The sequence below is a fragment of the Melanerpes formicivorus genome, unplaced genomic scaffold, assembly GCF_026170545.1.
Source record: "Melanerpes formicivorus ecotype bairdi unplaced genomic scaffold, bMelFor1.0.p_v2 SCAF_6, whole genome shotgun sequence".
In the NCBI taxonomy this organism is placed as follows: Eukaryota; Metazoa; Chordata; class Aves; order Piciformes; family Picidae; genus Melanerpes; species Melanerpes formicivorus.
The window spans coordinates 35,721,301-35,748,698 of NW_027142358.1; the positions used below are offsets into that span (position 1 = coordinate 35,721,301).

The 27,398-nt window shown below is 59.4% G+C and overlaps 3 long non-coding RNA genes across 4 annotated transcripts; all 3 read left to right on the forward strand.

Moving 5' to 3' along the window:
- Window positions 1-387: 387 nt before the first annotated feature.
- LOC137442133 (uncharacterized) lies at window positions 388-9,782 on the forward strand. The gene is made up of 6 exons (XR_010987584.1): window positions 388-756; window positions 1,770-1,878; window positions 2,508-3,786; window positions 3,960-5,786; window positions 5,960-7,787; window positions 7,961-9,782. It is a non-coding gene; the product is annotated as an uncharacterized lncRNA (long non-coding RNA).
- Window positions 9,783-12,806: 3,024 nt separating this feature from the next.
- Window positions 12,807-19,089, forward strand: LOC137441641 (uncharacterized). The gene is made up of 4 exons (XR_010987462.1): window positions 12,807-12,965; window positions 14,199-14,277; window positions 16,152-16,254; window positions 18,474-19,089. It is a non-coding gene; the product is annotated as an uncharacterized lncRNA (long non-coding RNA).
- A 1,188-nt stretch (window positions 19,090-20,277) lies between these two features.
- On the forward strand, window positions 20,278-22,941 carry LOC137441642 (uncharacterized). 2 transcript variants are annotated; one of them, XR_010987463.1, is made up of 3 exons: window positions 20,278-20,400; window positions 21,005-21,090; window positions 21,595-22,345. It is a non-coding gene; the product is annotated as an uncharacterized lncRNA (long non-coding RNA). The 2 variants fall into 2 exon arrangements; XR_010987464.1 differs by lacking the exon at window positions 20,278-20,400 and adding an exon at window positions 22,354-22,941 and having other exon boundaries at window positions 20,845-21,090; window positions 21,595-21,907.
- The last annotated feature ends 4,457 nt before the right edge of the window (window positions 22,942-27,398 follow it).

Here is a 27,398-nt window from a genome sequence, read left to right on the forward strand (position 1 = left end):
GGGACGGGGAAGAGCGCTGGGGGGGGCGGCTCGGAGCCGGGGCCGCTGTGAGCACCGCGGCGGGGGCGGGGCCGGGGCCGGCGTCTGTGCGCCCCGGGGCTCCCCGCCCCAGCGCTCTGCCGCACCGCAGCGCTCGGCGCCGGCCGCTGCCCCTCCGGCCCGGGCTCGGTGCGAGACCTGCAAGGGGCAGAGGCGCTCGGCTCTGCCGCCAGAGCTCAACCCCAGCCTGCGGCCGCGGAGTGCGGAGGCGGCGCTGGGGCAGAGCTCCGGCGCTGAGCTCTGGCAAGCACCGCGGAGCGCCCTGAGGCAGGGCCCGGGCAGGTGCGGGAGAGGGAGCGGGGGGGGCTCGAGCAGGGGGGGCCTGGGGCGGCCGAGAGGGACGTTTTAAATTCACTTCTGTAACTGTGAGGTCTCTCCTGGGCCGCTCAGAACACTACAGATGTAGATACAGTTCATAGAAGGAGCAGCAGGGGTGCCCGAAGGCTCTCTGGGGGGCGCGCCAGCGCCGGCGGAGGAGACTGAGCGCCCTGGGGCGCGGGGCGGGGCCGGGGGCGGGGCCTGGGCTCCTCCCAGGGCTTCAGCGCGAGAATTCGAGCGGCCAGAGGCGCCCGGCCCGGGCGGGACCGGCCCCGGCCAGAGGCGCCGCTGGACTTGGGAGTCGCGCTTGGAGGGCAGCTGTGGCAGCGCTCCGGCGGATGGAGACCTGGCAGGCGCCTCAGGGGGGCTCTGGCGGATCCGCGAGGGACAGGAGCCCAGGTGCGAGCGGGGACAGGGAGGGCTGGCCCGGGGAGACCTGCGGGAGCTTAGAGCCTGAGGCGCTCGCCGTGCAGCTTCAACCACCCGTCGGTGCAGATGTCCTCAGTGCAATGAACACGAGGGGGGGCTGCCAGGGCGGCCCGGAGGGCATTCCAGCGGCTGGGGGAGTTCCGGCTCTGCGGGGAAGGCTGAGCCGAGGCGCCGCTAGACGGGCTGGGTGCGAGGACGGCTCCCGAAGCGCAGGGGCAGCGCTGGGGCAGCGCGGGGGGTGGCGGAGCCCTGAAGGCAGCGCTGAGGTGCGTGAGAGGGAACGGGGCTGGGCTGGGGCAGAGCTGCAGCAGCTGAAGGGAGGAGTTTGTGTAGGCAGTGTCTGAGGTGCTGTCATCTCCAGCCCGGAACATACACGTGTTTGTATTGGTTTTAATAAAAGGACATTAAGGGTGGCCGGTCTGGGGGGGGCTGTGTCTGTGAGCGCCACAGAAGGCGCCGCGGCGGGGGGGGGGCTGTGGGGTGTTGGGGGCTGTGAGCGCCCTGAGGGTTCCCGCGCGGCGGCTTTCCCGCCCTGCCCGCGCCACAGGCACCAGCGCGCGCTGTTCCCGCGCGGCCGCCGCCTGAGGCAAGGGGAGGCGCCTGGCTGTGGGGACTGTGAGCGCCTGGAGGGTCCCGGCCTCACCTGTGCGCCCTTCCCGCCAGAGGGGCCGGCGCGCGCCGCGCGCCTCAGGAGCTGCCGGGGCGGGAACGGGAAGCGGCCCGGGGCAGGGCCGGGCCGGGCCGCAGCCCGCAGCTGCGCTGGGGTTGGGGTCTGGGAGGATCCGCTCCTGGGGCAGAGCTGCGGATGCCGGAGGGCAGGGCAGGCAGCGCAGGGGCTTGGGCAGGTTCGTGAGGGCGCAGGGTGAGACCGGCCGGGGGCAGGGGAATCAGCTCGGGGACAATTTCTGTTTCGTTAAAACCTGAGGCACTTCCCTCTGTAGCTCAGCACCTCCTGAGTGTGCCTCTGCTGTTTGCTCCTTCAGGCAGAACGAAGCTCTGCAGGGAGCAGACTCAGGGACAGAGCAGTGACATTTGGGCAAAGAGACTGAGAGGATCTGTGGGGCAGAAAATGCAAACAGAGAAAACCCTGAGGTAAGCAAGAGCAGAGGTGACATCCTGGAGGGAAAACATGGAGGCAGTTTATACAGGATAAAAGCCAAAGCTTTCGGAGGGAAAAGCTGAGGCAATGTGCTGGGGGCAGAGCGGGCATGGAGGGAACCTGAGGCAACCCACAGGGAGAAGGTGAAAATTGTCCTGAGAAAACCTGAGCAAAGAAGAGGGGACACAGGAAGCAGCTTGGAGGGAAGACTTAAGGCAAATATCTGTGAGACAAGATACAGAAATGAACAGGAAAGTTAACCTATGGGAGACAAGAATGAGGATTTGAGAGGGAAAATCACAGCTTATTTAGGAGGGAGAGTGAGGGGGAGGAAAGGCATGGGAGGGAAGAGCTGAGGAAAGATGGAGGGAGGAAAGGGGATGTTTGGGAGGGAAACAGAGGCCATTTTGGACAGGAGGAAGGGAAATTATGCCTGGAATTGAGAAGGAAATCTGTAGGGCAGAGGATGAAAATGTTGAAAATAGAAGCTATGATAATGCAAGGAGAGAAAGGACATTTTGAACAGAAAAAGCCTGTAGTGATGGAGGAGCAGTGATACCTTTTCCCCTTGGGCAGGGAGGAATTGGCACTGCTGAGGCCTAACTCTGTTCTCCTTCCTCAGAGGCAGCTGGCACAGAGCCCCACTATGAGGCGGCGAGGCAAGGTGTGGGGGGGCGAGAGGAGCTGAGAAGCGGAGGAGCACCGGGCTGAACAGCTGGACATGGGCAAGGCGCCCTGGGCAATGAGACCTCACTCTCAATTTGGCCGTGGTAACACAAGATCTTTGCCAGCACCGTTAGGGTGCCCTGGTTGACTTTGTGCTGGGCGACCTCCCTGTAAGCAGGGCTCGAGTGGGGTGGGAGCTCGGCTTGCCCCTCCTTTGATTGGATGGACACAGCGAAGCCGCTTAAGTCGTCTTGCGGCAAGGTGACCCCCCTGTAGTTCAGGGCCTGGGTCTCTGCCTTCATGGCAGCCTGTTCCCTTGGCACCCTGTCAGCTTAACAGCCCCGCACTCGGGGCCTGTGTGACGAGTTATGGAGCCTTCTGTGCCGTTCTGTCCCCTTCTGTCCCCAGCAGCCACCCAAGGTCCCTGTAAGCAGGGCTGGGGAGGCTGCTTTTGGCAGCTAACAGGAACAAACCCTTAGAGGGTTGAGGTCAGTCCCTGGGCTCCTGAAGAGGTGGTGTTGTGCTGCAGCCAGGAGGGCCGGCCCGTAAGTGGGCGCAGGCCAGAGCCCGTGGCTCTCCATGGGGCTTTTTGGGAGTGCCGGGCCGAGAGCGACCGCCCTGTAGGCAGGGAAGTGCGTTGCCGGTGTCCGGCGGGAGGTTCAAGGAGGGACCCCCCCTGTAATCAGGGCGGGTAGATCTGGTCCCGGCCTTTCAGAGGCATGGGGCCAGGGAGTGTGTGGGGCTTATCTTAGCGTGTTGTTCCCCCCCGCCCCACCCCGTCTTCGGGGCTGGGGCCACAGCCCCCCGGCCTTTGGCCGTGATGCCCCACTGCCTGGCTGCTGTCTTCCTGTAGCTGCGGGGCCAGGCCAAGCTCTCAGCTCCCTGGGTTTCGACCCGCCCGTAAGAGGGGTCGGGGTCCGAGTGCCTTTGCGCTCAGCTGGCAGCCTGTGTGGGGCACCCCCCCTGGCTAGCGGGGTGTGGGTCAAGATGCCCCTGAAGCGGAGAGAAGGAGCCTCCGTGGGCCTTTTGGGACCAGGGCCGCCCTGTAAGTCAGGGCCCGGTCAGTGCCCTGGCATCCCGGGCGCTTTGAAATGCCAGCGGCGGCTCCAGCCCCCTGTAAGCAGGGTCGTGCAGCCGCTCTGGCCGCTGCGTTGCATGCCCAGCTCCATTGCCCAGGGCGTCCGCTGCGGCGCCCGTCTGCGGTCCCGACCGGAAGTGTGCCGTGCGCCGCTTGGGTGAGTCGAGCGAAAGCGGGAAGACTTTGCAGAGCTGGGGGTGTCTGCGGGCGGGTAGCTGGCCGGGGGGTGCCCATGGGGAGCTGCCTGCGGGGCTGGAGGCTTCCCTCTTTCCCTCGGGCGGGGAGCAACTGGCACTACTGAGGCCTAACTCTGTCCTCCTTCCTTGGCAGTGGCTGGCACAGAAGGAAGAAGAGGCCCGCTGCGGAGCGGCGAGGCGACACACGGCGGAGGCAAGAGGCGGCGAGGCAACACACGGCGGAGGCAAGAGGCGGCGAGGCAAGAGGAGCGGCGTCCGGCTGAAGAGCAGGACAGGAGAAAGGCGCCCTGGGCAATGAGACCTCCCTCTCAATTTGGCTGTGGTAACACAAGATCTTTGCCAGCACCGTTAGGGTGCCCTGGTTGGCTTTGTGCTGGGCGACCTCCCTGTAAGCAGGGCTCGGTCTTTGCTTTTGCTGTTGTAGGCCTTTTGCCACCTAGCTCCTTGGCTGCACGGAGACTGGCAACCCTGTAAGGAGGGTCCGAGCCGGCGTCTCGGCCCGTATGGGGGGAAGTGTAGCTGCCTGGACCCCAGCCCCCCCTGTAAGCAGGGGAGGGCCCTTTAAACAGTTTCTCGGCTGCTGGCGGCCTGGCCAGCGTGACGCCCTGTACTTGGGGCATGTCACAACGATTGGCATCCTGAGGCCCCTCTACCTGCATGCATCCCCGGGGGGGCCAGGTCTGACCCTCTGCTCTCCTGCTCAGGGTTAAGGATGCCTGCCCCACCAGTGGCTGCCCAGAGCTTGCTCCCTCTCTTGGGAAGGGCTGTGTGTGTGGCCCCTCTTGCCTCTGTGTGCCTGAGTCTGCTTGTCCTTTAGGTCCCTTAGAAAAGGCTGTAGCTTAGCTTAGGCTTCCCAGGAGGGAAAGAGGGGCTCTGGGCGGTTCCACGGCAGTCTCCTTGGAGGCCTCGAGTGGGGTGGGAGCTCGGCTTGCCCCTCCTTTGATTGGATGGACACAGCGAAGCCGCTTAAGTCGTCTTGCGGCAAGGTGACCCCCCTGTAGTTCAGGGCCTGGGTCTCTGCCTTCATGGCAGCCTGTTCCCTTGGCACCCTGTCAGCTTAACAGCCCCGCACTCGGGGCCTGTGTGACGAGTTATGGAGCCTTCTGTGCCGTTCTGTCCCCTTCTGTCCCCAGCAGCCACCCAAGGTCCCTGTAAGCAGGGCTGGGGAGGCTGCTTTTGGCAGCTAACAGGAACAAACCCTTAGAGGGTTGAGGTCAGTCCCTGGGCTCCTGAAGAGGTGGTGTTGTGCTGCAGCCAGGAGGGCCGGCCCGTAAGTGGGCGCAGGCCAGAGCCCGTGGCTCTCCATGGGGCTTTTTGGGAGTGCCGGGCCGAGAGCGACCGCCCTGTAGGCAGGGAAGTGCGTTGCCGGTGTCCGGCGGGAGGTTCAAGGAGGGACCCCCCCTGTAATCAGGGCGGGTAGATCTGGTCCCGGCCTTTCAGAGGCATGGGGCCAGGGAGTGTGTGGGGCTTATCTTAGCGTGTTGTTCCCCCCCGCCCCACCCCGTCTTCGGGGCTGGGGCCACAGCCCCCCGGCCTTTGGCCGTGATGCCCCACTGCCTGGCTGCTGTCTTCCTGTAGCTGCGGGGCCAGGCCAAGCTCTCAGCTCCCTGGGTTTCGACCCGCCCGTAAGAGGGGTCGGGGTCCGAGTGCCTTTGCGCTCAGCTGGCAGCCTGTGTGGGGCACCCCCCCTGGCTAGCGGGGTGTGGGTCAAGATGCCCCTGAAGCGGAGAGAAGGAGCCTCCGTGGGCCTTTTGGGACCAGGGCCGCCCTGTAAGTCAGGGCCCGGTCAGTGCCCTGGCATCCCGGGCGCTTTGAAATGCCAGCGGCGGCTCCAGCCCCCTGTAAGCAGGGTCGTGCAGCCGCTCTGGCCGCTGCGTTGCATGCCCAGCTCCATTGCCCAGGGCGTCCGCTGCGGCGCCCGTCTGCGGTCCCGACCGGAAGTGTGCCGTGCGCCGCTTGGGTGAGTCGAGCGAAAGCGGGAAGACTTTGCAGAGCTGGGGGTGTCTGCGGGCGGGTAGCTGGCCGGGGGGTGCCCATGGGGAGCTGCCTGCGGGGCTGGAGGCTTCCCTCTTTCCCTCGGGCGGGGAGCAACTGGCACTACTGAGGCCTAACTCTGTCCTCCTTCCTTGGCAGTGGCTGGCACAGAAGGAAGAAGAGGCCCGCTGCGGAGCGGCGAGGCGACACACGGCGGAGGCAAGAGGCGGCGAGGCAACACACGGCGGAGGCAAGAGGCGGCGAGGCAAGAGGAGCGGCGTCCGGCTGAAGAGCAGGACAGGAGAAAGGCGCCCTGGGCAATGAGACCTCCCTCTCAATTTGGCTGTGGTAACACAAGATCTTTGCCAGCACCGTTAGGGTGCCCTGGTTGGCTTTGTGCTGGGCGACCTCCCTGTAAGCAGGGCTCGGTCTTTGCTTTTGCTGTTGTAGGCCTTTTGCCACCTAGCTCCTTGGCTGCACGGAGACTGGCAACCCTGTAAGGAGGGTCCGAGCCGGCGTCTCGGCCCGTATGGGGGGAAGTGTAGCTGCCTGGACCCCAGCCCCCCCTGTAAGCAGGGGAGGGCCCTTTAAACAGTTTCTCGGCTGCTGGCGGCCTGGCCAGCGTGACGCCCTGTACTTGGGGCATGTCACAACGATTGGCATCCTGAGGCCCCTCTACCTGCATGCATCCCCGGGGGGGCCAGGTCTGACCCTCTGCTCTCCTGCTCAGGGTTAAGGATGCCTGCCCCACCAGTGGCTGCCCAGAGCTTGCTCCCTCTCTTGGGAAGGGCTGTGTGTGTGGCCCCTCTTGCCTCTGTGTGCCTGAGTCTGCTTGTCCTTTAGGTCCCTTAGAAAAGGCTGTAGCTTAGCTTAGGCTTCCCAGGAGGGAAAGAGGGGCTCTGGGCGGTTCCACGGCAGTCTCCTTGGAGGCCTCGAGTGGGGTGGGAGCTCGGCTTGCCCCTCCTTTGATTGGATGGACACAGCGAAGCCGCTTAAGTCGTCTTGCGGCAAGGTGACCCCCCTGTAGTTCAGGGCCTGGGTCTCTGCCTTCATGGCAGCCTGTTCCCTTGGCACCCTGTCAGCTTAACAGCCCCGCACTCGGGGCCTGTGTGACGAGTTATGGAGCCTTCTGTGCCGTTCTGTCCCCTTCTGTCCCCAGCAGCCACCCAAGGTCCCTGTAAGCAGGGCTGGGGAGGCTGCTTTTGGCAGCTAACAGGAACAAACCCTTAGAGGGTTGAGGTCAGTCCCTGGGCTCCTGAAGAGGTGGTGTTGTGCTGCAGCCAGGAGGGCCGGCCCGTAAGTGGGCGCAGGCCAGAGCCCGTGGCTCTCCGTGGGGCTTTTTGGGAGTGCCGGGCCGAGAGCGACCGCCCTGTAGGCAGGGAAGTGCGTTGCCGGTGTCCGGCGGGAGGTTCAAGGAGGGACCCCCCCCTGTAATCAGGGCGGGTAGATCTGGTCCCGGCCTTTCAGAGGCATGGGGCCAGGGAGTGTGTGGGGCTTATCTTAGCGTGTTGTTCCCCCCCGCCCCACCCCGTCTTCGGGGCTGGGGCCACAGCCCCCCGGCCTTTGGCCGTGATGCCCCACTGCCTGGCTGCTGTCTTCCTGTAGCTGCGGGGCCAGGCCAAGCTCTCAGCTCCCTGGGTTTCGACCCGCCCGTAAGAGGGGTCGGGGTCCGAGTGCCTTTGCGCTCAGCTGGCAGCCTGTGTGGGGCACCCCCCCCGGCTAGCGGGGTGTGGGTCAAGATGCCCCTGAAGCGGAGAGAAGGAGCCTCCGTGGGCCTTTTGGGACCAGGGCCGCCCTGTAAGTCAGGGCCCGGTCAGTGCCCTGGCATCCCGGGCGCTTTGAAATGCCAGCGGCGGCTCCAGCCCCCTGTAAGCAGGGTCGTGCAGCCGCTCTGGCCGCTGCGTTGCATGCCCAGCTCCATTGCCCAGGGCGTCCGCTGCGGCGCCCGTCTGCGGTCCCGACCGGAAGTGTGCCGTGCGCCGCTTGGGTGAGTCGAGCGAAAGCGGGAAGACTTTGCAGAGCTGGGGGTGTCTGCGGGCGGGTAGCTGGCCGGGGGGTGCCCATGGGGAGCTGCCTGCGGGGCTGGAGGCTTCCCTCTTTCCCTCGGGCGGGGAGCAACTGGCACTACTGAGGCCTAACTCTGTCCTCCTTCCTTGGCAGTGGCTGGCACAGAAGGAAGAAGAGGCCCGCTGCGGAGCGGCGAGGCGACACACGGCGGAGGCAAGAGGCGGCGAGGCAACACACGGCGGAGGCAAGAGGCGGCGAGGCAAGAGGAGCGGCGTCCGGCTGAAGAGCAGGACAGGAGAAAGGCGCCCTGGGCAATGAGACCTCCCTCTCAATTTGGCTGTGGTAACACAAGATCTTTGCCAGCACCGTTAGGGTGCCCTGGTTGGCTTTGTGCTGGGCGACCTCCCTGTAAGCAGGGCTCGGTCTTTGCTTTTGCTGTTGTAGGCCTTTTGCCACCTAGCTCCTTGGCTGCACGGAGACTGGCAACCCTGTAAGGAGGGTCCGAGCCGGCGTCTCGGCCCGTATGGGGGGAAGTGTAGCTGCCTGGACCCCAGCCCCCCCTGTAAGCAGGGGAGGGCCCTTTAAACAGTTTCTCGGCTGCTGGCGGCCTGGCCAGCGTGACGCCCTGTACTTGGGGCATGTCACAACGATTGGCATCCTGAGGCCCCTCTACCTGCATGCATCCCCGGGGGGGCCAGGTCTGACCCTCTGCTCTCCTGCTCAGGGTTAAGGATGCCTGCCCCACCAGTGGCTGCCCAGAGCTTGCTCCCTCTCTTGGGAAGGGCTGTGTGTGTGGCCCCTCTTGCCTCTGTGTGCCTGAGTCTGCTTGTCCTTTAGGTCCCTTAGAAAAGGCTGTAGCTTAGCTTAGGCTTCCCAGGAGGGAAAGAGGGGCTCTGGGCGGTTCCACGGCAGTCTCCTTGGAGGCCTCGAGTGGGGTGGGAGCTCGGCTTGCCCCTCCTTTGATTGGATGGACACAGCGAAGCCGCTTAAGTCGTCCTGCGGCAAGGTGACCCCCCTGTAGTTCAGGGCCTGGGTCTCTGCCTTCATGGCAGCCTGTTCCCTTGGCACCCTGTCAGATTAACAGCCCCGCACTCGGGGCCTGTGTGACGAGTTATGGAGCCTTCTGTGCCGTTCTGTCCCCTTCTGTCCCCAGCAGCCACCCAAGGTCCCTGTAAGCAGGGCTGGGGAGGCTGCTTTTGGCAGCTAACAGGAACAAACCCTTAGAAGGTTGAGGTCAGTCCCTGGGCTCCTGAAGAGGTGGTGTTGTGCTGCAGCCAGGAGGGCCGGCCCGTGAGTGGGCGCAGGCCAGAGCCCGTGGCTCTCCGTGGGGCTTTTTGGGAGTGCCGGGCCGAGAGCGACCGCCCTGTAGGCAGGGAAGTGCGTTGCCGGTGTCCGGCGGGAGGTTCAAGGAGGGACCCCCCCCTGTAATCAGGGCGGGTAGATCTGGTCCCGGCCTTTCAGAGGCATGGGGCCAGGGAGTGTGTGGGGCTTATCTTAGCGTGTTGTTCCCCCCCGCCCCACCCCGTCTTCGGGGCTGGGGCCACAGCCCCCCGGCCTTTGGCCGTGATGCCCCACTGCCTGGCTGCTGTCTTCCTGTAGCTGCGGGGCCAGGCCAAGCTCTCAGCTCCCTGGGTTTCGACCCGCCCGTAAGAGGGGTCGGGGTCCGAGTGCCTTTGCGCTCAGCTGGCAGCCTGTGTGGGGCACCCCCCCCGGCTAGCGGGGTGTGGGTCAAGATGCCCCTGAAGCGGAGAGAAGGAGCCTCCGTGGGCCTTTTGGGACCAGGGCCGCCCTGTAAGTCAGGGCCCGGTCAGTGCCCTGGCATCCCGGGCGCTTTGAAATGCCAGCGGCGGCTCCAGCCCCCTGTAAGCAGGGTCGTGCAGCCGCTCTGGCCGCTGCGTTGCATGCCCAGCTCCATTGCCCAGGGCGTCCGCTGCGGCGCCCGTCTGCGGTCCCGACCGGAAGTGTGCCGTGCGCCGCTTGGGTGAGTCGAGCGAAAGCGGGAAGACTTTGCAGAGCTGGGGGTGTCTGCGGGCGGGTAGCTGGCCGGGGGGTGCCCATGGGGAGCTGCCTGCGGGGCTGGAGGCTTCCCTCTTTCCCTCGGGCGGGGAGCAACTGGCACTTCTGAGGCCTTGTTTTGTCCTTTTGGCAATCTTTGTCAAGGCAGACAGAACGTGGCACTTCTGTGTACTTCTTGTCCTGCTCCTTCAGATATTCTTCATGTGGAAAGCACTCTCAGACTATCCTTTAGTCGCCACAAGCTGTATCAAAGGCCTGCCTCAGCTGATTTTTTGCCTGTTTATGTCTCCTGGCATTATGAGCTGCAGTCCTGTTGTGCAAGAATCCCATCCTTCTTCCATGTGGATTGTCACTTGCACTAGTGCAAAATGGTTGAGGTACCACGCAGCTCTTACTGTGTCCGTTTGAAGTCCATTTTGCTTCGATTCTGGACAGCTTTTCTGTGCTCAGGGTGAACATGCCACAGGTGTAAGGGTGAATTTGTGTTCCCAGTGATCCTCTTCTTTGGGAGAGAATAATTTTTGTTCTGTTGCTCTTATGTGATGCCTCCGTGCTTTTAATGAGTTGGAAGGAAATTTTAAGTGGTATGGAAGCAGTATTCAGCAGGGACACTAAGGACCAGTTTTCAGTTAGTCCACGTGCCAGGCAATGCAGGTGAGAGGGCAGACTCAAATCAAACTCTCCAAAGCTTCTCATCATGTCTTCACATGGAGCAACTGCTCCTTCCCTTGCAGGCATCCTGGCTTGTTTCTAGGCTTAAGCATCTGTTGTGGACGTTCTTTGCACTTTTTAACCCTCCTAAACACCGGGGGGATTCTTCAGGGAACAGTTTAGCTCAATCACAGCACTTATTTGTCTGTAAAATTTTGCCAGTGCTTCTGTAATAAAAAGGTTTTTATTTCTGCTGTAGCTTGCAAGCTGGTGACCACCGTGGGAGCACCGCTCTGTTGTTCACAGAGTGTTTTTTTGTTGCAAACTTGGGACAAATGTGAGATTTAGGTGAGTTACTTTCTTTAGAAGTGTCTGCTCAGCCATCCTCTTCCTGGATCTCTTGGACAGAAGAAAGGTTTGTCTCTGTTTGCAGTGCCCTGATGAGGACTTGTGCCAACACAGGCTCAGAAAGCTGAAACCACCGAAGGGTTTAGTGGATGAGAGCAAAGCTCAGCCAGTTGCTGAAGGTGGAAACCTTACCCAGAAGGCTGTCCCCAGCTCGGGGTGATAAAAAGAAGAGGAGCGTAGCCGCTCAGCTGTCTTTCCTTCTGTGATGCCACGTGGGGGTGGTAAGGGTGCAGCAGAGGATCAGTGAGGGAGGAGTGGGGGCAGTCTCCCACAAAGGCTGCTTGCAGACCTGAATGTTTGAAATGCCAGAACGTTCTTGGAGGGGAGGGAAAGCCCTGGGAAAGTGTGAGTGTGAGATGTTCCAGCAGAGGGAAAGCGGTGCTGTTTGCAGGACAGTGATTTGTATGCAGCAAGGCTTTGACCTGACTCCCCCTGGATCTCTGTTCTCTTGAAATGCTTCCAGAATAGAAAAGCACAGCCTGAGCAGGCCACAGAGGGTTTGAACTGGAAATAGAAATATCAACTGTGTCTCTATCAATTAAAACTTTGTGTGTGCTTGTGGTGTGTTGTTTTTTCTTGGAATGGAAAAAGCCTGGAAGGGAGCTCAGCAAAGCTGCTCCCCAGGCAGAGGTGGAGGACCTGCCCCAGACCTGCTGTGTTGGGAGCCTGTTACAGGGGTCTGCTGTTATCTAAAGTGGGCCTGGGGGGTATGAAAAGGGAATTTGGGGGTATCTGAATGGTTCTGAGGGCCTCTGCAGGGTCCTGATGGAGACTGGGGGGAGGTGGTGGGGTTTAGGGTCAGGCATCTCTGTGGGGTTCCAGGTTTTGGGGTCTTGCAGGAGCTGGGGAGGTCTCACTCTGGGTTTTAGTGTACCTGCAGCCCTGGGAGGCCCCAGCTTCGGCTCCCCCTGCACCTAAAGGTAAGCTCGGTGCACCTCCAGGGCTTCAGATTGTGACAAAAGGGGTCTGGGGACATGTGAACGGGACTGGGGGTACCAAGGCGGTTCTGACCTCACCAAGGTGCTGGCTGGGCAGTTTGCTTTATTTTCTGACATTTTTGGGGGTGAATCAAAGGGAGTGGGGGGATTGTGGGTGGGCTGGTTCTGCCACGTGGGGCAGGAGGCTGCTGCAGCAGAGGAGCAGGTGAGCGAGGGCTGGGGGCACCCCCCTAAAGTGCTGAAAACTCTCGGAGGGGACCACAAAATCTTCAAAACTGTAAGCACTGGACTGAGGCGAGGCGGAGGCAAACCTCTGGTTTGCAGCTGGAGAGGCAGGGGTTGGAGTGATGGTGCGTAAGAAATCTTTGGAAACGACCCGTCTGCCCTTTTTAAAGGCTTAGAGAATTGAAAAACAGAAGCCACAGAGGGGCTTGAGCTATAAGCAGAGCCTGTGTCATGCAAATTCAAAACAGTGGTGTGTGGGCGTTGTGGTTTGTAATGTAAATAGAAAAGATTCTGAGCAGGGCCGAGCCGAGCTGCTGCCCACGCCCAGGGAAGTGCTCAATCCCGCCCCGCCTGTGTAATGACACTGCTGCAATGGGCACAGCGCCTGCGCCCTAGCCCGGCTCTGCTCGCGCCACAGGGGCAGCGTCCCGGTGGTCGCTATGGATACGGCGCCTGCGCCCTAGCCCGGCTCTGCTCCCGCCAGGGGGGGGGCAGCGTCCCGGTGGTCGCTATGGGTGCGGCGCCTGCGCCCTAGCCTGGCTCTGCTCGCGCCCTGGGGGGGCAGCGTCCCGGTGGTCGCTGTGGATACGGTGCCTGCGCCCTAGCCCGGCTCTGCTCGCGCGGGGGGTGCAGCGTCCCGGTGGTCGCTATGGATACGGCGCCTGCGCCGCAGCGGGTCCGGTCCAGCGCACGCGCCCTCCTCGCGGGCTGCGCCCCGCTTTTCTGGCCGGGGGGGCGGGCGCCGCGCTGAGCAGCTTTGGAGCCGGAGCGGTGGCGGAGAGCCCTGATTCGGCGCCTGACGCCGTTCTGTGCCCCAGGGTGCCTGCGAACCGCCGTCCTTTGGCGGGGCAAGCGGTCCTGGCGCATTCGGGGAGCTCGCAGTGCAGTTTCCGGTGTCGCTGCCGGCCCGGGACTCCCAGGTGTGTTCCTTCCGGCGTCTGAAGGTGGTCTGGGGCCATCGGCAGGGCTTTTGGGGGTGACGGAGGAGGTCTGGGGACACCTAAAAGGGTCTGGGGATACGTAAAGTTCTGGTGGGGCCATCTGAAAGGATCGAGGGTCGTGGAGAGGCAGCTGGGCACCTCCGACGGACCCTTTGGGAGGTCTCTGCAGGCTCCCGTGGGAGCTGGGGGTGTCTCGGGGTGGGTTTGGGTTTGGGTTTGTGCTGCAAACAGCGTTGATAATGACTTAGAGAAAGACACACAAGAGACTCAGTAAGTCTCTTGTATCGTGCTTCTATTCTGGCGCCTGACACAGGTAGGATCATTTCAAAAGAGCTGTGTGTCTTCAGAGAGGTTTGGGCAAACTTTTATACAAAAAGTTATCTGTCTATAATGACAGAGGTCCAGATGCTGCCTATCTATACAAAGCTTATCTATCTAAAAGAGCAGAAGTACACATATCATGCAGGTGTCCTTTGTCTTATCCAAAAGAGCATCTTGTCCAAGACTAACAGAAGTGAATCACTGACAAATCCTGTTATTCCTTCTCTATCCAAAGGCTGTCTGCCAGCCCCTCTCCTCCTCCCTGTGTCCCAGCATTTCAGCTAACAAGCGGAAAATTCTTATCAACTCTGTGGTTCTGTTAATGAGACTTTTCTGTTCGTCAATTCCCCCCTTTCTCACAGCCAACAGTATATTCCTATACTATATTTTCTTAAGGCAAACTTTGGACCCAGGCTTTCTGAGCTATCTTTCCCATGCTGACAATTGTGGAAGGTACTCTCAGATGTAGTCACCCAGTCTGATGCCCCCCAAGTCCAATTCATTGAGGCTTCCCCAAAGAAAGGGGTCCTCATTTGGCCTCGAGGAAGTTCAGTGCATATCCAACAGTTAGAGAGATTAGTTTGCAAAGCCAATTCTTGCCTAACGTGTAAGTACATATTGCCTTCCCATCCCTCAATTTCCTTGCTGTGCTGCAAAGATTTTGATAGGAATTTCTAGGTATTAACTACAGCCAGGGCAATCCTTCAAGTGCCCTAGGAATGCAGTGAAAACCTTTTGGGAATTGTTCCTGCTCTGGTACTCCTCAAGCTATGAGGAGCTCTTCAGGGCAGCTCCAAGGTTAGGTTTGGATTCTCCTGGAGTCTCACACAGAACGAGTCTCACGATTCCAGTGGTCTAATTTCATAGCTGCATTTTCTTCTCTCTGCCTAGGTGACAGGACGACCTCACTAATGAAGAGAGATAGCCTGAGCTCTGCAGGAACCTTGAACCCAAGCAGCCAGTGCCTTCTGTGAGTACAAGCTGTCCTTGCTCAACGTGGAACTAGTTGAGAGCTGAAGCCAGACCACGCCTTAATTCCCTTAGCTTCCTCTTCTGCAGATTAAACAGTCCCAGTTCCTTCAGCCACTCCTCATAAGACTTGTTATCCAGACCCCTCACCATCTTTGTGGCCCTTCTCTGGACTCACTCTCTCACAAGGGGTGTCCTGGGGAACACCACTCGTGCCCGGCCGTCCACCGGCTGGGTTTAACTCTGTTCCCCACCGCTCTTGGGGCCCAGCCATCCATCCTGTTCTGCTGTCCAGCAGTCCCTTTGAAAAACAATCCATCTGAAAAAAGAAGTAGCAGAGAAGGAAAGCTGAAGCTGCAAAGATTGCAGTCCCCTCAGTTCTGGTTGTAGCCAGGTGGGGGTTGGTCTCTTCTCCCAGGCAAGCAGCACCAGAGCAAGAGGACACAGTCTCAAGCTGTGCCAGGGGAGGTTTAGGCTGAGTGTTAGGAAGAGGTTTACAGCTTGGCCAAAGACTCTTCTGATCCCTGTCTTCTGGTCGTGACCAGCAGCGTGCACGGGTGGCCAAGAAGGCCACTGGCAACCTGGCCAATATCGGGAACAGTGTGGCCAGCAGGAGCAGGGAGGTCATTCTGCCCCTGCACTTGGCACTGGTTAGGGCACACCTTGAGTCCCGTGTCCAGTTCTGGGCCCCTCCGTTTAAGCAAGACGTTGAGTTGCTGGAAGGAGTCCGGAGAAGGGCAACAAAGCTGGGGAGGGGTTTGGAGCACAGGCCTGTGAGGAGCGGCTGAGGGAGCTGGGGTTGCTTAGCCTGGAGAAGAGGAGGCTCAGGGGAGACCTTCTTGCTTTCTACGACTCCCTGAAGGGAGGTTGTAGCCAGGTGGGAGTTGGTCTCTTCTTCCAGGCAAGCAGCACCAGAACAAGAGGACACAGTCTCAAGCTGTGCCAGGGGAGGTTTAGGCTAGAGGTTAGGAAGAGGTTCTGCACAGAGAGAGTGATTGCCCATTGGAATGGGCTGCCCTGGGAGGTGGTGGAGTCACCATCTTTGGAGGTGTTCAGGAGGAGACTGGATAGGGTGCTTGGTTGCATGGTTTAGTTGATTAGGTGGTGTTGGATGATAGGTTGGACACGATGATCTTGAAGGTCTCTTCCAACCTGGTCCGGTCCATTCCATTCCAATCAACTAAGCCATGGCACTGAGTGCCTCATCCAGTCTCTTTCTAAACACTTCCAGTGATGGCGACTCCACCACCTCCCTGGGCAGCACATTCCAAAGGCCAATCTCTCTTTCACCCTGCTCTATTCTATTCTATGAAGACCTTCTTCCTAACATCCAGGTTTAATTGGTGAGAGCAACAGACTTGGTTGCTGCCACCCGCTGCTAAGGGTTCTGAGTGGCCCCCAAATGGGGTTTGGAGGCAGGTAAAGGTTTCTTTTGGCAGGTGAAGGGGTTTTGTGGACATCTAGAAGGGGTGTGGAGCCCCGTGAAAGGGTGTGGGATAGTGTCAGGGGGTTCTGAGCTGGTCTACCAGCGGGTCTGGGGACATTAGAAGCGTCTGGGGGTACCTAAAACGGAGCTGGGCGTATCAGATGGGGGGTTTGGGTGCCTCCAAAGGGGTTTTGTGGGCATCTAAGTTGGGGAATCTGGGGGGGTCCTGAAGGAGTTGGGGGGTTCTCAGTGAGGTTTTGGAGTCTCTATGGAGTGCCTGGAGTCTCCTGGAGTGCCTGTGCTTGAAACCCCCCCAGAGGCCGTGCAGAGTGGTGCTACAGTAGCTCTGCAAGTCTGCCATGGGCTCAGGAGGCTGTGCAGCTGTTAAACCTTTTCTTTTGCTCAAGCACAATCTTTCTGAATTCTTTTCTTGGATTTTTTTTTCCCAGGGTGATGTGAAACTGTCTGATTTTGGGCTAAGCACAGCTGTTCAGAAGTCTCAGAGACCTGAGCTCTACAGGAACCTCACACACAAACCCCCAAGTGCCTTCTGTGAGTACAAGCTGTCCTTGTTCAACATGGAGGTAGTTGAGAGCTGAAGCCAGACCACGCCATAATTCCCTCAGCTTCCTCTTCTGCAGATTAAACAGTCCCAGTTCCTTCAGCCACTCCTCGTAAGACTTGTTATCCAGACCCCTCACCAGCTTTGTGGCCCTTCTCTGGACTCACTCTCTCACCTCTGTGTGCTGGGGAACACCACTTGTGCCCGGCCGTCCACCGGCTGGGTTTAACTCTGTTCCCCACCGCTCTTGGGGCCCAGCCATCCATCCTGTTCTGCTGTCCAGCAGTCCCTTTGAAAAAAAATCCATCTGAAAAAAGAACTAGCAGAGAAGGAAAGCTGAAGCTGCAAAGACTGCAGTCCCCTCAGTTCTGGTGGTACCCTCTGTGAGATCATAAGCCACCTGAACTGAGCCGGTCAGGCAGCCAAGCTAGTGCAGCAGTGTCTTCTGGAGAGTTGATAGGAGCCAGTTCTGTGGGGTTTGTTGAAGTGAGTGGCCAGTCGTTCTACATGAACAATTGTCTTAGTGCTAGCAAGTAGGAGGCTCTGAAGTGTGGTACTTTGAGAGCTCCATTCATACTTGCCCTTCAGGAGGAGCCAGCTCTTTCATTGAAGGATCTTCCTGAGGTGTCCAAGTACATTTTCTGTTGACACTTTTTAGCTCTTACATCCAGGTTGCTGACAGAGGATGTTGGGTTTGTGGGCCCTGGCAGCGACAGTTTTCCAAAGAGGAGCTCTAAGGCCAGCTGCAAGGTTAGGTTTGGATTCTCCTGGGGTGCCTGTGCTTGAAAGCCCCCCAGAGGCCGTGCAGAGTGGTGCTCGCAGTAGCTCTGTGCAAGTCTGCCATGGGCTCAGGAGGCCAGTATCTAGAGAGAGGGAAGGACAGAGACACTTCTAAGACAGTTTTAAAGAAATAATTATGAGAAGAGGCAAATTAATTCTGGGGACTCATGTGATATATCTGTTTAAGAGAAAAAAAAATGAAGGAGGTTTCTGACCATAACCAGGCTGACAAAGCACAGTAATGTGGTTTCCTATGGGATTCAACTCCTCCTGCATTGCACAGGACACTTCAACAGCTGTCCTGACGAGCTATAAGTAATGAACTTAATCCACCCTGTGCGAGCAATGGGGCAAAAGATTACAAAATCCATGTATGCAGTTGAGATGTGTTACGTTGGGACGCCCAGGATACACCTGATCAAGCTCTCCTAGTGTTTAGACGCAAGATGGAAGAAGGAAGGGGGAAGACAGAGCAGAAGGTCTATTTAAATATGAAACTCCTAGGCTGAAAGAAAAGAAAAACATTTTAAAGAGCACTCAGTGAGACTCTGTCACCGGCATAGCTAATCACAGAATCACTGAGTGTTAGGGGTTGGAAGGGACCCCAAAATAGCATCCGGTCCAACCCCTGTGCCAGTGCAGGATCACCTGGGGCAGGTTTTGAATGTCTCCAGAGACTCCACTAACTCTCTGGGCAGCCTGCTCCAGGGCTCTGGCACACACAGTGAAAAGGTTTTCCCTTCTGTTCCTGTGGAACTTCCTCCTTTTATTCGTCGGACGCAGCGAAGCCGCTGGGTCGTGTTGCTGCGGCAAGGTGACCACCCTGTAGTTCAGGGCCTGGGTCTGTGCCTTCATGGCAGCCTGTTCCCTTGGCACCCTGTCAGCTTAACAGCCTTGTACTCGGGGTCTGTGTGACGAGTTGTGGAGCCCTCCATCCCCCTTCTGTCCCCAGCAGCAGCCCAAGGTCCCTGTAAGCAGGGCTGGGGAGGCTGCTTTAGGCAGCTGACAGGAACCAACCTTGCCTGGCCCTTAGGGGGCTGAGGTCAGTCCCTGGGCTCCTGAAGAGGTGGTGTTGCGCTGCTGCCAGGAGGGCTGGCCCGTAGGTGGGGCACGGGCCAGAGCCTGTGGCTCTCTGTGGGGCTTTTTGGGAGTGCTGCTGAGGCCTCACTCTGTCCTGTTGGCATCCTTTGTCAGGGTAGCCAGATCCTAGGCCTGATGTCTATCGTTAGCTCAATCGCAGAATTTCCTCGTCTGCTGTTCCTGTCCGTAAATTTTTGCCAGTGCTTCTGTAATAAAAAGGTTTTTATTTCTCCTGTAACTTGCAAGCTGGTGACCTCCTTAGGAGCACCACTGTGTTGTTCACAAAGTTCTTTGCTGTTGCAAAGCTGGGAGAAGTGTGAGGTTCAGCTGATGAAGTTTCTCTCTTTAGGGGTGTCTGCTCAGCCGTCCTCTTCCTGGATCTCGGAGCTTTGTCTCTCCCTGTTTGCGGTGCCCCGACAAGGACTTGTGCCGACACATCCTCGGGAAGCTGAAACCACCAAAGGGTTTAATGGGTGAGAGCAAAGCTCAGCTGTGTGCTGAAGCTGCAAACCTTGCCCAGAAGGCTGTCCCCGGCTCGGGGTGATAAAAAGAACAGGAGCGTAGCCGCTCGGCTGTCTTTCCTTCTGTGATGCCACAGGGGGGTGGGCGAGGATACAGCAGAGGAGCAGCGAGGGAGGGGTGAGGGCAGCCTCCCACAAAGGCTGCTTGCAGACCTGAAATGCCAAATGTTTGAAATGCCAGGACGTTCTTGGAGGGGAGGGAAAGCCCCGGGAAAGTGTAAGAGTGAGTGTGAGGTGTTCCAGCAGAGGAACAGCGGTGCTGCTTATTGAGAGATTGCAGAAGGGCAGTGATTTGTGTGCAGAAAGGCCTTGACGTGACCCCCCTCTGTTCTGTAGAAAGGCTTCTAGAGGAGAAAAGCACATCCTGAGCAGAGCCACGGGGGGGTGTGGGGTGTGGTTTGAAACAGAAATAGCAACTGTCTCTCAATTAAAACATTGGATTGTCTTTCATGTGTGTGTGTGGTGTGCTGTTTTTCATTGACTGGAAAAAGCTCTGCAGGGAGACCAGCTGATCTGCTCCCGAGGCACAGCAGCACCGGACCTGCTGAGCGCTGGGGGCCTGTTAAGGAGGGTCTGCTGTCATCTGAAGTGGGCTTGGGGGTATGAAAGGGGAATTTGGGGGCATGTGAAGGGTTCTGGGAGCATCTAGAGGTGTCTGGAGACCTCTGGAGGGGCTCCTGGGTCATGTCTGGAGGGTCAGGGAGGAGTGGGGGGGTCTGTGCCTCAGTGTGGTTTCGGGGTCTCTGTGTCAGGTCCCCACAGCGTGTGGGTTGCTGTGTGGCATTGCTGGAGTCTCGGTGTCCCTAGCGCCGCTGACTCTTCTGCTCACTGCTCCCACCTTGTGGGCACGGCCAGGTACTGCTTGCTGTCGCCTGCTGCCAAGGGTGTGAGTGGCCTCTGCAGGGAGGCGCAGAGAGGTATTCTGGGGCGTCTAGAGGGGCTTTGTGGGCATCGAGAGGTGTCTGGCGGCCTCTGGAGGGTCTCCGGGGGGGTCTCTGGAGGGTCCTGAAGCAGCTGAGGGGGCGGGGAGTGGTGGTGCTGTGTTAGAGGTCTCTGGGGGGTTCCAGGTTTTGGGGTCCCGCAGGTTTGGGGTGGTCTCACCCCGGTATTGGGTGTCCTGCAGTCCCAGGACCCCCCAGCCACATCTCCCCCGGCATCTCAAGGCGAGCTGCGAGCACCTCAAGGGCCTTAGAGGGTGACAAAGGAGGTCTGGGGGCATGTAGACGGAAGTGAGGGCACCAAGACGGCACCGCTCTCCCCGTGACAGCGCCTGCCCTTCCCAAGATGGCGTCGCCCTCCCCGTGACAGCGCCTGCCCTTCCCAAGATGGCGTCACCCTCGCCCCGTTGGCTCCGACCTAGCCAGCGTAACTATCGTCCCCTCTGCTTTCTCCGCTCCGCATCAGCTCAGTGTAGACTCTGCTGCTCTCTGGAGTTGTTCTGTCCCTGCTGCAGGACTCTGCTATGGGTCTGAGGGTGGGCAGCAGCGGGGGGGGGGTGGGGGGGGCCGAGAAACACCAGCGGCGGGGGGGGGGGGGTGGGGCTGTGTCGATTTGCCACGGTCGGGAGCAGTCTGCTCCCAGTTCACGAGCTGTTCTCCTGTCTCTCCCAGCTCTTGCAGGCTGACCCCAATGCCCCCAGACTCGCCCAGCGATCCCAGGGTGAACCCAGCAGCACCCAGACTCGCCCAGCGATCGTCACGTGATTAGGGGCCGCGCAGAGGAGGGGCAGGGAGCACAGAAAGCGGCGGCGGCGCTGTGAGGGGATAGGAAAGGGAAGGGGTGGGAAGGGAGCTAGAGGGGAGGGGGTGCGGGGAAGAGCGCGCAGGTTACGTCACTGGAGGTGGGGCTTGAGGAGGACAATAGGCTGGCTATGGGGGGCGGGGCTGGAGGACTGGAGGCGGGGCTAGAGGGCGGCAATAGGATGGCTATGGGAGGGGGCGGGAACAAGAGGGCATCTGCGTCACAGGGGGGCGGGGTTTGAGTGAAATAGGATGGCCGTGGAGGGGGCGGGGAAAGGGCTGAGGGAGGTTGCAGGAGGCGGGGCAGGAGGACTGGAGGCGGAGCTGGAGGAGGGCAATAGGATGGCTATGGGAGGGGGCGGGGAAAGGGCTGAGGGTGGTTGCAGGAGGCGGGGCAGGAGGACTGGAGGCGGGGCTGGAGGGCGACAATAGGATGGCCATGGAAGGGGGCGGGGCTCGAGGAGGGCAGCAGGATGGCTATGGGGGGCTACGGAGTCCCTGTTGTGTCGGCACAAGGGCTACGGCTGCTGCGACGGTACAGCCTCGCCCTGCCAGCCTAGCAGGGGATCTCCTGCTTGGCTTGTGTGGGCTCCAGCTAGGGTTTGATCTCTGTCAGTCAGGAAGGAAAGGCTGAAAAGGAAATTGCTGAGTCCACGCTTTTACCGAGGAGCTGAAGCTTCTGCCAGTGTAGACTCCAACCGAGCAGGTAGGTAAGCAAGCAGAAGTCCTCTGATGGGTATAATGGGGGTGGCAAAGAGACTTCCCTTGTTTCCAGTGTGGAAAACCTCTTGTTTGTCCCCTGACCCCAGGAGCTTCTCACAGGGGCTGTGTTCCTCACTAACAGCAAGGCTGCGCTCGGCCCCTGGGGATGCTGCAACCGGAGCAGAGAAGCTGTGCTCCTGGCAGTTCTCTCTCCACCTGGATCAGGATGAAGGTTCAGGCCATTGCTCTGCAGCTGGGCACTGCTGAGAGCTGCAGCTGGTGCCCAGATCAAAGACAGCTTTGTCTCTAAGGCCAGTGCTTCTCTGCAGAGGAACCAAGATTTCTCTGCAGGTGTTGCCCAGGGTTCCTCATCTGCTCAGAATGCCCAGCTCCAGTGCCAGGCTGATGTCACCTCACAGCCGTCACTCTGTCGGTGCTCGCCTAGGAGTGCCGGAAATCTTCCTGGAACTATTGGAGAAAAGGAAGCTTTGTCTGTCTCTGTTTGCAGTGCCCTGAGAAGGACTTGTACCGACACAGGCTCAGAAAGCTGAAACAAAACAATGAGAGCAACAGATGGAAGAGATTGCTTGATTGCCAGCAAGAAATGCACCAACTGCAAGGTGATTTTGGGGTAGTAAATCCCAGAAGGTAAATCAACATTGCCAAATGGCAGTGTTTCCTCTTCACCATGGGTTACCCTATTAGAATATGTATTTCCAGCATAGAGGGGATCTTTGCTGCGTGACTAAGAGTGGGATTGTTCCAGTGGGAAACATCATCTGCTCCTGAGCCATTGGAATCTCTCCCAGAGAGACGCAGAGGTACTGTGCTGACAGGCAGAAGCAACCAGAAGGGTTTCAGGTTAGGGGTAGGTGTTGATTCTGGCCTAGAAACCCCTTAATGAGTTTTGTGCCTTGTTACCTGAGAAACAAAGTTTGTCCTGTTGTGTTTCCACCCCTAGAAAAAGCTGAAGAGCTTTGGTTCACCATGCTAAGTTGGCAGGGCAGGAAGACATCAGCGCCCAGCCTCCAGCCACGCCCGCTGGAACATGCTTTCCAATTAGTGCGCTACCTCTTAGGTTTCCAACCTGGGTATTCAAAGAACGCCGAGGAAAGTGGGGGCAGGTGCTTTTGCCAGGCAGCCTCCAATGAGCAGGCCCGGGGCAACGAGGAGGTGGCAGCAGCCAGCACATGCAGGCATTTCCTGGGGCTCAGTGAATGTTTAGAGCTCAGGGGCTCAGCCTGTGCTTCCGCTTCCTTTTCTTCAGCACAGGAGTTCGGTTTGGCTGTCCAGAGCCTTGCTCTGCACCCGAATGCCGTACCGAGCGTGAGGGAAAGATGAAGCAACACCCACGTAGGCACCCAGGGAAAAAGCGGAGGTTGTCTTAGGAGCCGGATTGAGACAAAATTCACCCAACTCCTTCTGCGGTGGTGTACGGGAAAGAGTCGGTAGGGGAAGCCACAGGACAGCCTGCAGCAAAGCTCAGGACTTGTTCCCTCGCCTCTGCCTTCTGCACGTCTCCTCGTTGGCTGCCTGTAAGCGAGACGCTTCACCAGCTGGCTTGTTTTCATTCAGCAAAGTTATGGCATGGAAGTTATCTGGTAGGAGTCGTTGCTAAACAGATGTAGTTGAAGCTTTGTATCTTCCGTTCTCTCTACTAGTTACTCTAATCTTGCCCTGTTGGTTTAGCCCATCAGTTTTCATGCTCTCTTCATCTATTAATAGCAGAAGAAAGGGCCCCTTGATTCCAGTATTTCTTGCTGTAGTTCAGAGGTAGAGTTGGCTTTCCCTCTGACCTTTTATACTTTGTGTTAAGTGGAACCCAAAACTGAATAGGATACTTTGTGTAAAGCTTGAGCAGCCCATAACTTTCCAATTATTATACTGCATGCACTACTGCTTTGCAACATTTACAGGACTGTGGTGGTGTCAGATAGTTCACTTGCATTTAGCTCCTCAGGGGCCAGGCCTTCCTTTGGGCTGATAGTCTTGGCCAAAGCTGCAATGTTCAGTCCTTGCTGTGAAAGGCAGGAGGTTCATCAGGAGGTTTCCTTTCTGAGGAGGTTCCCCTCAGAAAGGAAACTGGTGACATGGTCACAAGTGATGAGGAAAAGGCTGAGGTGCTTAATAACTTCTTTACCTCAGTCTTCACTGCAAGGGCCTCTAGCCACACTTCTGATGTTATGGAAGTCAAAGCCAGGGACGGGGAGGAAGAACTGCCCATTGTAAGTGCAGATCAGGTTCGTGATCATCTGAAGAACCTGAAAGTGTTCAAGTCCATGGGACCCGACGGGATACACCCACGGGTGCTGAGAGAACTGGCAGAGGAGGTTGCTAAACCCCTCTCTATTATATTTCAAAAGTCATGGCAAGCTGGGGCAGTCCCCACAGACTGGAAAAGGGGAAACATTGCCCCCATCTTCAAAAAGGGCAAGAAGGAGGAACCGGGGAACTCCAGGCCACTCAGTCTCACCTCTGTGCCTGGAAAGATCATGGAGCAGATCCTCCTGGAGTCACTACTCGCTCAAAAGAATAGTGAAGAGGTGATTGGGAACAGTCAGCATGGCTTTGCCAAGGGCAAATCCTGCCTGACCAACCTGGTGGCCTTCTATGAGCAGGTGACAAAATTAATAGCTGAGGGGCGAGCAACTGATGTCATTTACCTGGACCTGAGCAAAGCCTTCGACACTGTCCCGCACCACAGCCTGGTCTCCAGGCTGGTGACACATGGGTGTGATGGGTGACCACTAGATGGATAAGGAACTGGCTTGATGGCCACACCCAAAGAGTGGCTGTCAAGGGCTCCATGTCCCAGTAGAGGCCAGGGACAAGTGGAGTCCCTCAGGGATCAGTCCTGGGACCTGTCTTGTTCAACATCTTTGTGGGTGACATGGACAGTGGCATTGAGTGCACCCTCAGCAAGTTTGCTGATGACACCAAGCTGTGTGGTGCAGCAGACACGCTGGAGGGAAGGGAGGCCATCCAGAGGGACCTTGACAGGCTGGAGAGGTGGGCACAAGCCAACCTCATGAAGTTCAATAAGAGCAAGTGCAGGGTCCTGCATCTGGGTCGAGGCAATCCCAGGCACAAATCCAGGCTGGGCAGTGACTGGCTGGAAAGTAGCCCTGAGGAGAGAGACTTGGGGGTGCTGGTGGACGAAAAGCTCAACATGAGCTCTCAGTGTGCACTTGCAGCCCGCAAAACCAATCAGATCCTGGGCTGCATCAGGAGAAGTGTGGCTAGCAGGTCGAGGGAGGTGATCCTCCCCCTCTGCTCAGCCCTGGTGAGACCCCACCTGGAGTACTGTGTCCAGTTCTGGAGCCCCTATTACAAGAGGGATGTGGAGGTGCTGGAGCGTGTCCAGAGAAGGGCCACAAGGATGATCAGAGGGCTGGAGCACCTCTCCTATGAGGGCAGACTGAAGGAGTTGGGGCTGTTCAGTCTGCAGAAGAGAGGGCTCCGAGGTGACCTAATTGTGGCCTTCCAGTATCTGAAGGGGGCCTACAGGAAGGCTGGGGAAGTTTGCTTTATTTTGTGCCTTTTTGGGGGCGAATCAAAGGGAGTGGGGGGATTGTGGGTGGGCTGGTTCTGCCACGTGGGGCAGGGGGCTGCTGCAGCAGAGGAGCAGGTGAGCGAGGGCTGGGGGCCCCCCCCCTAAAGTGCTGAAAATTCTCCGAGGGGACCACACTATCTTTAAAAGTGTAAGTACTGGGGTGAGGCGAGGCGGAGGCAAACCTCTGGTTTGCAGCTGGAGAGGGAGGGCTTGGAGTGACTGGTGCGTAAGAAAGCTTTGGAAACGACCCCTGTCTGCCCTCTCTGCTTCTAAAAGGCTTTTAGCATTGGAAAATAAAAGCCACGTGGGGGCCCGGCTGCTGCCCACGCCCAGGGAGGTGCTCAGTGCTGCCACCCGGTGTGTAACGGCCGGCAGTGCAGCCGTGCCGCGGCGTGTGCCGCCCCGGGGGAGCTCAATGCTGCCATCCGGTGTGTAACGGCCGGCAGTTCTGGCGGAACGAACGTTTTTCTGACAGCTCTTGGAGGAACGTTTCTGTACAGGTGTTCCCCAGGGCTCCTCAGCTGCTCAGAACTCAACGTGTTGCCTTGGAGGGGAATAAAACCCATGGAACGCTGAGCGTGAGCTCACAACGCAGGCACCGCCCCGCCAGCGTGTCACCGCCCCCCCCAGCGTGTCACCGCCCCCCCCCAGCGTGTCACCGCCCCCCCCCAGCGTGTCACCGCCCCCCCCAGCGTGTCACCGCCCCCCCCAGCGTGTCACCGCCCCCCCCCAGCGTGGCACCGCCCCCCCAGCGTGGCACCGCCCCCCCCAGCGTGGCACCGCCCCCCCAGCGTGGCACCGCCCCCCCCAGCGTGGCACCGCCCCCCCAGCGTGGCACCGCCCCCCCCAGCGTGGCACCGCCCCCCCAGCGTGGCACCGCCCCCCCAGCGTGGCACCGCCCCCCCCAGCGTGGCACCGCCCCCCCCCGCGTGGCACCGCCCCCCCCCGCGTGGCACCGCCCCCCCCGCGTGGCACCGCCCCCCCGCGTGGCACCGCCCCCCCGCGTGGCACCGCCCCCCCGCGTGGCACCGCCCCCCCGCGTGGCACCGCCCCCCCCCCGCGTGGCACCGCCCCCCCCCAGCGTGGCACCGCCCCCCCAGCGTGGCACCGCCCCCCCAGCGTGGCACCGCCCCCCCCAGCGTGGCACCGCCCCCCCAGCGTGGCACCGCCCCCCCCAGCGTGGCACCGCCCCCCTCCAGCGTGGCACCGCCCCCCCAGCGTGGCACCGCCCCCCAGCCTGAACCCCACCCCCCAGCATGGCACCGCCCTCAACAACATGGCGCCAGATGCTTTAAAATGGCTCAGTGCAGGGTCGTGGCTGGTAGAGGTTGGAGCTCTTCTGCTGTGTCCCAGGTCAGTGCCAGTCTCTGCTGCTTTGTGGGGTTTCTCTATAGCAGCCGCTGGAGCTGCGCGGGGCTTGGGGGGGTGGCCACCGGCGGGGCAGCGCGGGGCTTTTGCGGGGGGGAGGGGGGCGTGTCCGGGCTTGGCCGGTGGGGTTCTGCGGGGGGTGGCGGCTGCTGCCTCAACCGTACCCAGAGGCCCCGTGGGAGCTCAATGCTGCCACCCCGTGTGTAATGGCCGGCAGTGCAGCCGTGCCGCGGCGTGTGCCGCCCCGGGGGAGCTCAATGCTGCCACCCGGTGTGTAATGGCCGGCAGTGCAGCCGTGCCGCGGCGTGTGCCGCCCCGGGGGAGCTCAATACTGCCACCCGGTGTGTAATGGCCGGCAGTGCAGGCGTGCCGCGGCGTATACCGCCCCGTGGGAGGTCAGTGCTCAACCCTGTGTATAACGGCCGGCAGTGCAGCCGTCCCGCGGCGTGTGCCGCCCTGGGTGAGCTAATTTCTGCAGCCTAACTGCGCTGAATGCTCGAAAATTCTTAGGGGAAGAGCGGAGGGCTTGACTCGAGCGTCGCTATGGATCCGGCGCCTGCGCCCTAGCCCGGCTCTGCTCGCGCCAGGGGGGCAGCGTCCCGGTGGTCCCTATGGATACGGCGCCTGCGCCGCAGCGGGTCCGGTCCCGGTGTCGCTGCCGGCCCGGGACTCCCAGGTGTGTTCCTTCCGGCGTCTGAAGGTGGTCTGAGGCCATCGGCAGGGCTTTTGGGGGTGACGGAGGAGGTCTGGGGACACCTCAAAGGGTCTGGGGATACGTAAAGTTCTCGTGGAGCCATCTGAAAGGGTCAAGGGTCGTGGAGAGGCAGCTGGGCACCTCCGACGGACCCTTTGGGAGGTCTCTGCAGGCTCCCGTGGGAGCTGGGGGTGTCTCGGGGTGGGTTTGGGTTTGGGTTTGGGTTTGTGCTGCAAACAGCGTTGATAATGACTTAGAGAAAGACACACAAGAGACTCAGTAAGTCTCTTGTATCGTGCTTCTATTCTGGCGCCTGACACAGGTAGGATCATTTCAAAAGAGCTGTGTGTCTTCAGAGAGGTTTGGGCAAACTTTTATACAAAAAGTTATCTGTCTATAATGACAGAGGTCCAGATGCTGCCTATCTATACAAAGCTTATCTATCTAAAAGAGCAGAAGTACACATATCATGTAGGTGTCCTTTATCGTATACAAAAGAGCATCTTGTCCAAGACTAACAGAAGTGAATCACTGACAAATCCTGTTATTCCTTCTCTATCCAAAGGCTGTCTGCCAGCCCCTCTCCCCCTCCCTGCGTCCCAGCATTTCAGCTAACAAGCGGAAAATTCTTATCAACTCTGTGGTTCTGTTAATGAGACTTTTCTGTTCGTCAATTCCCCCCTTTCTCACAGCCAAC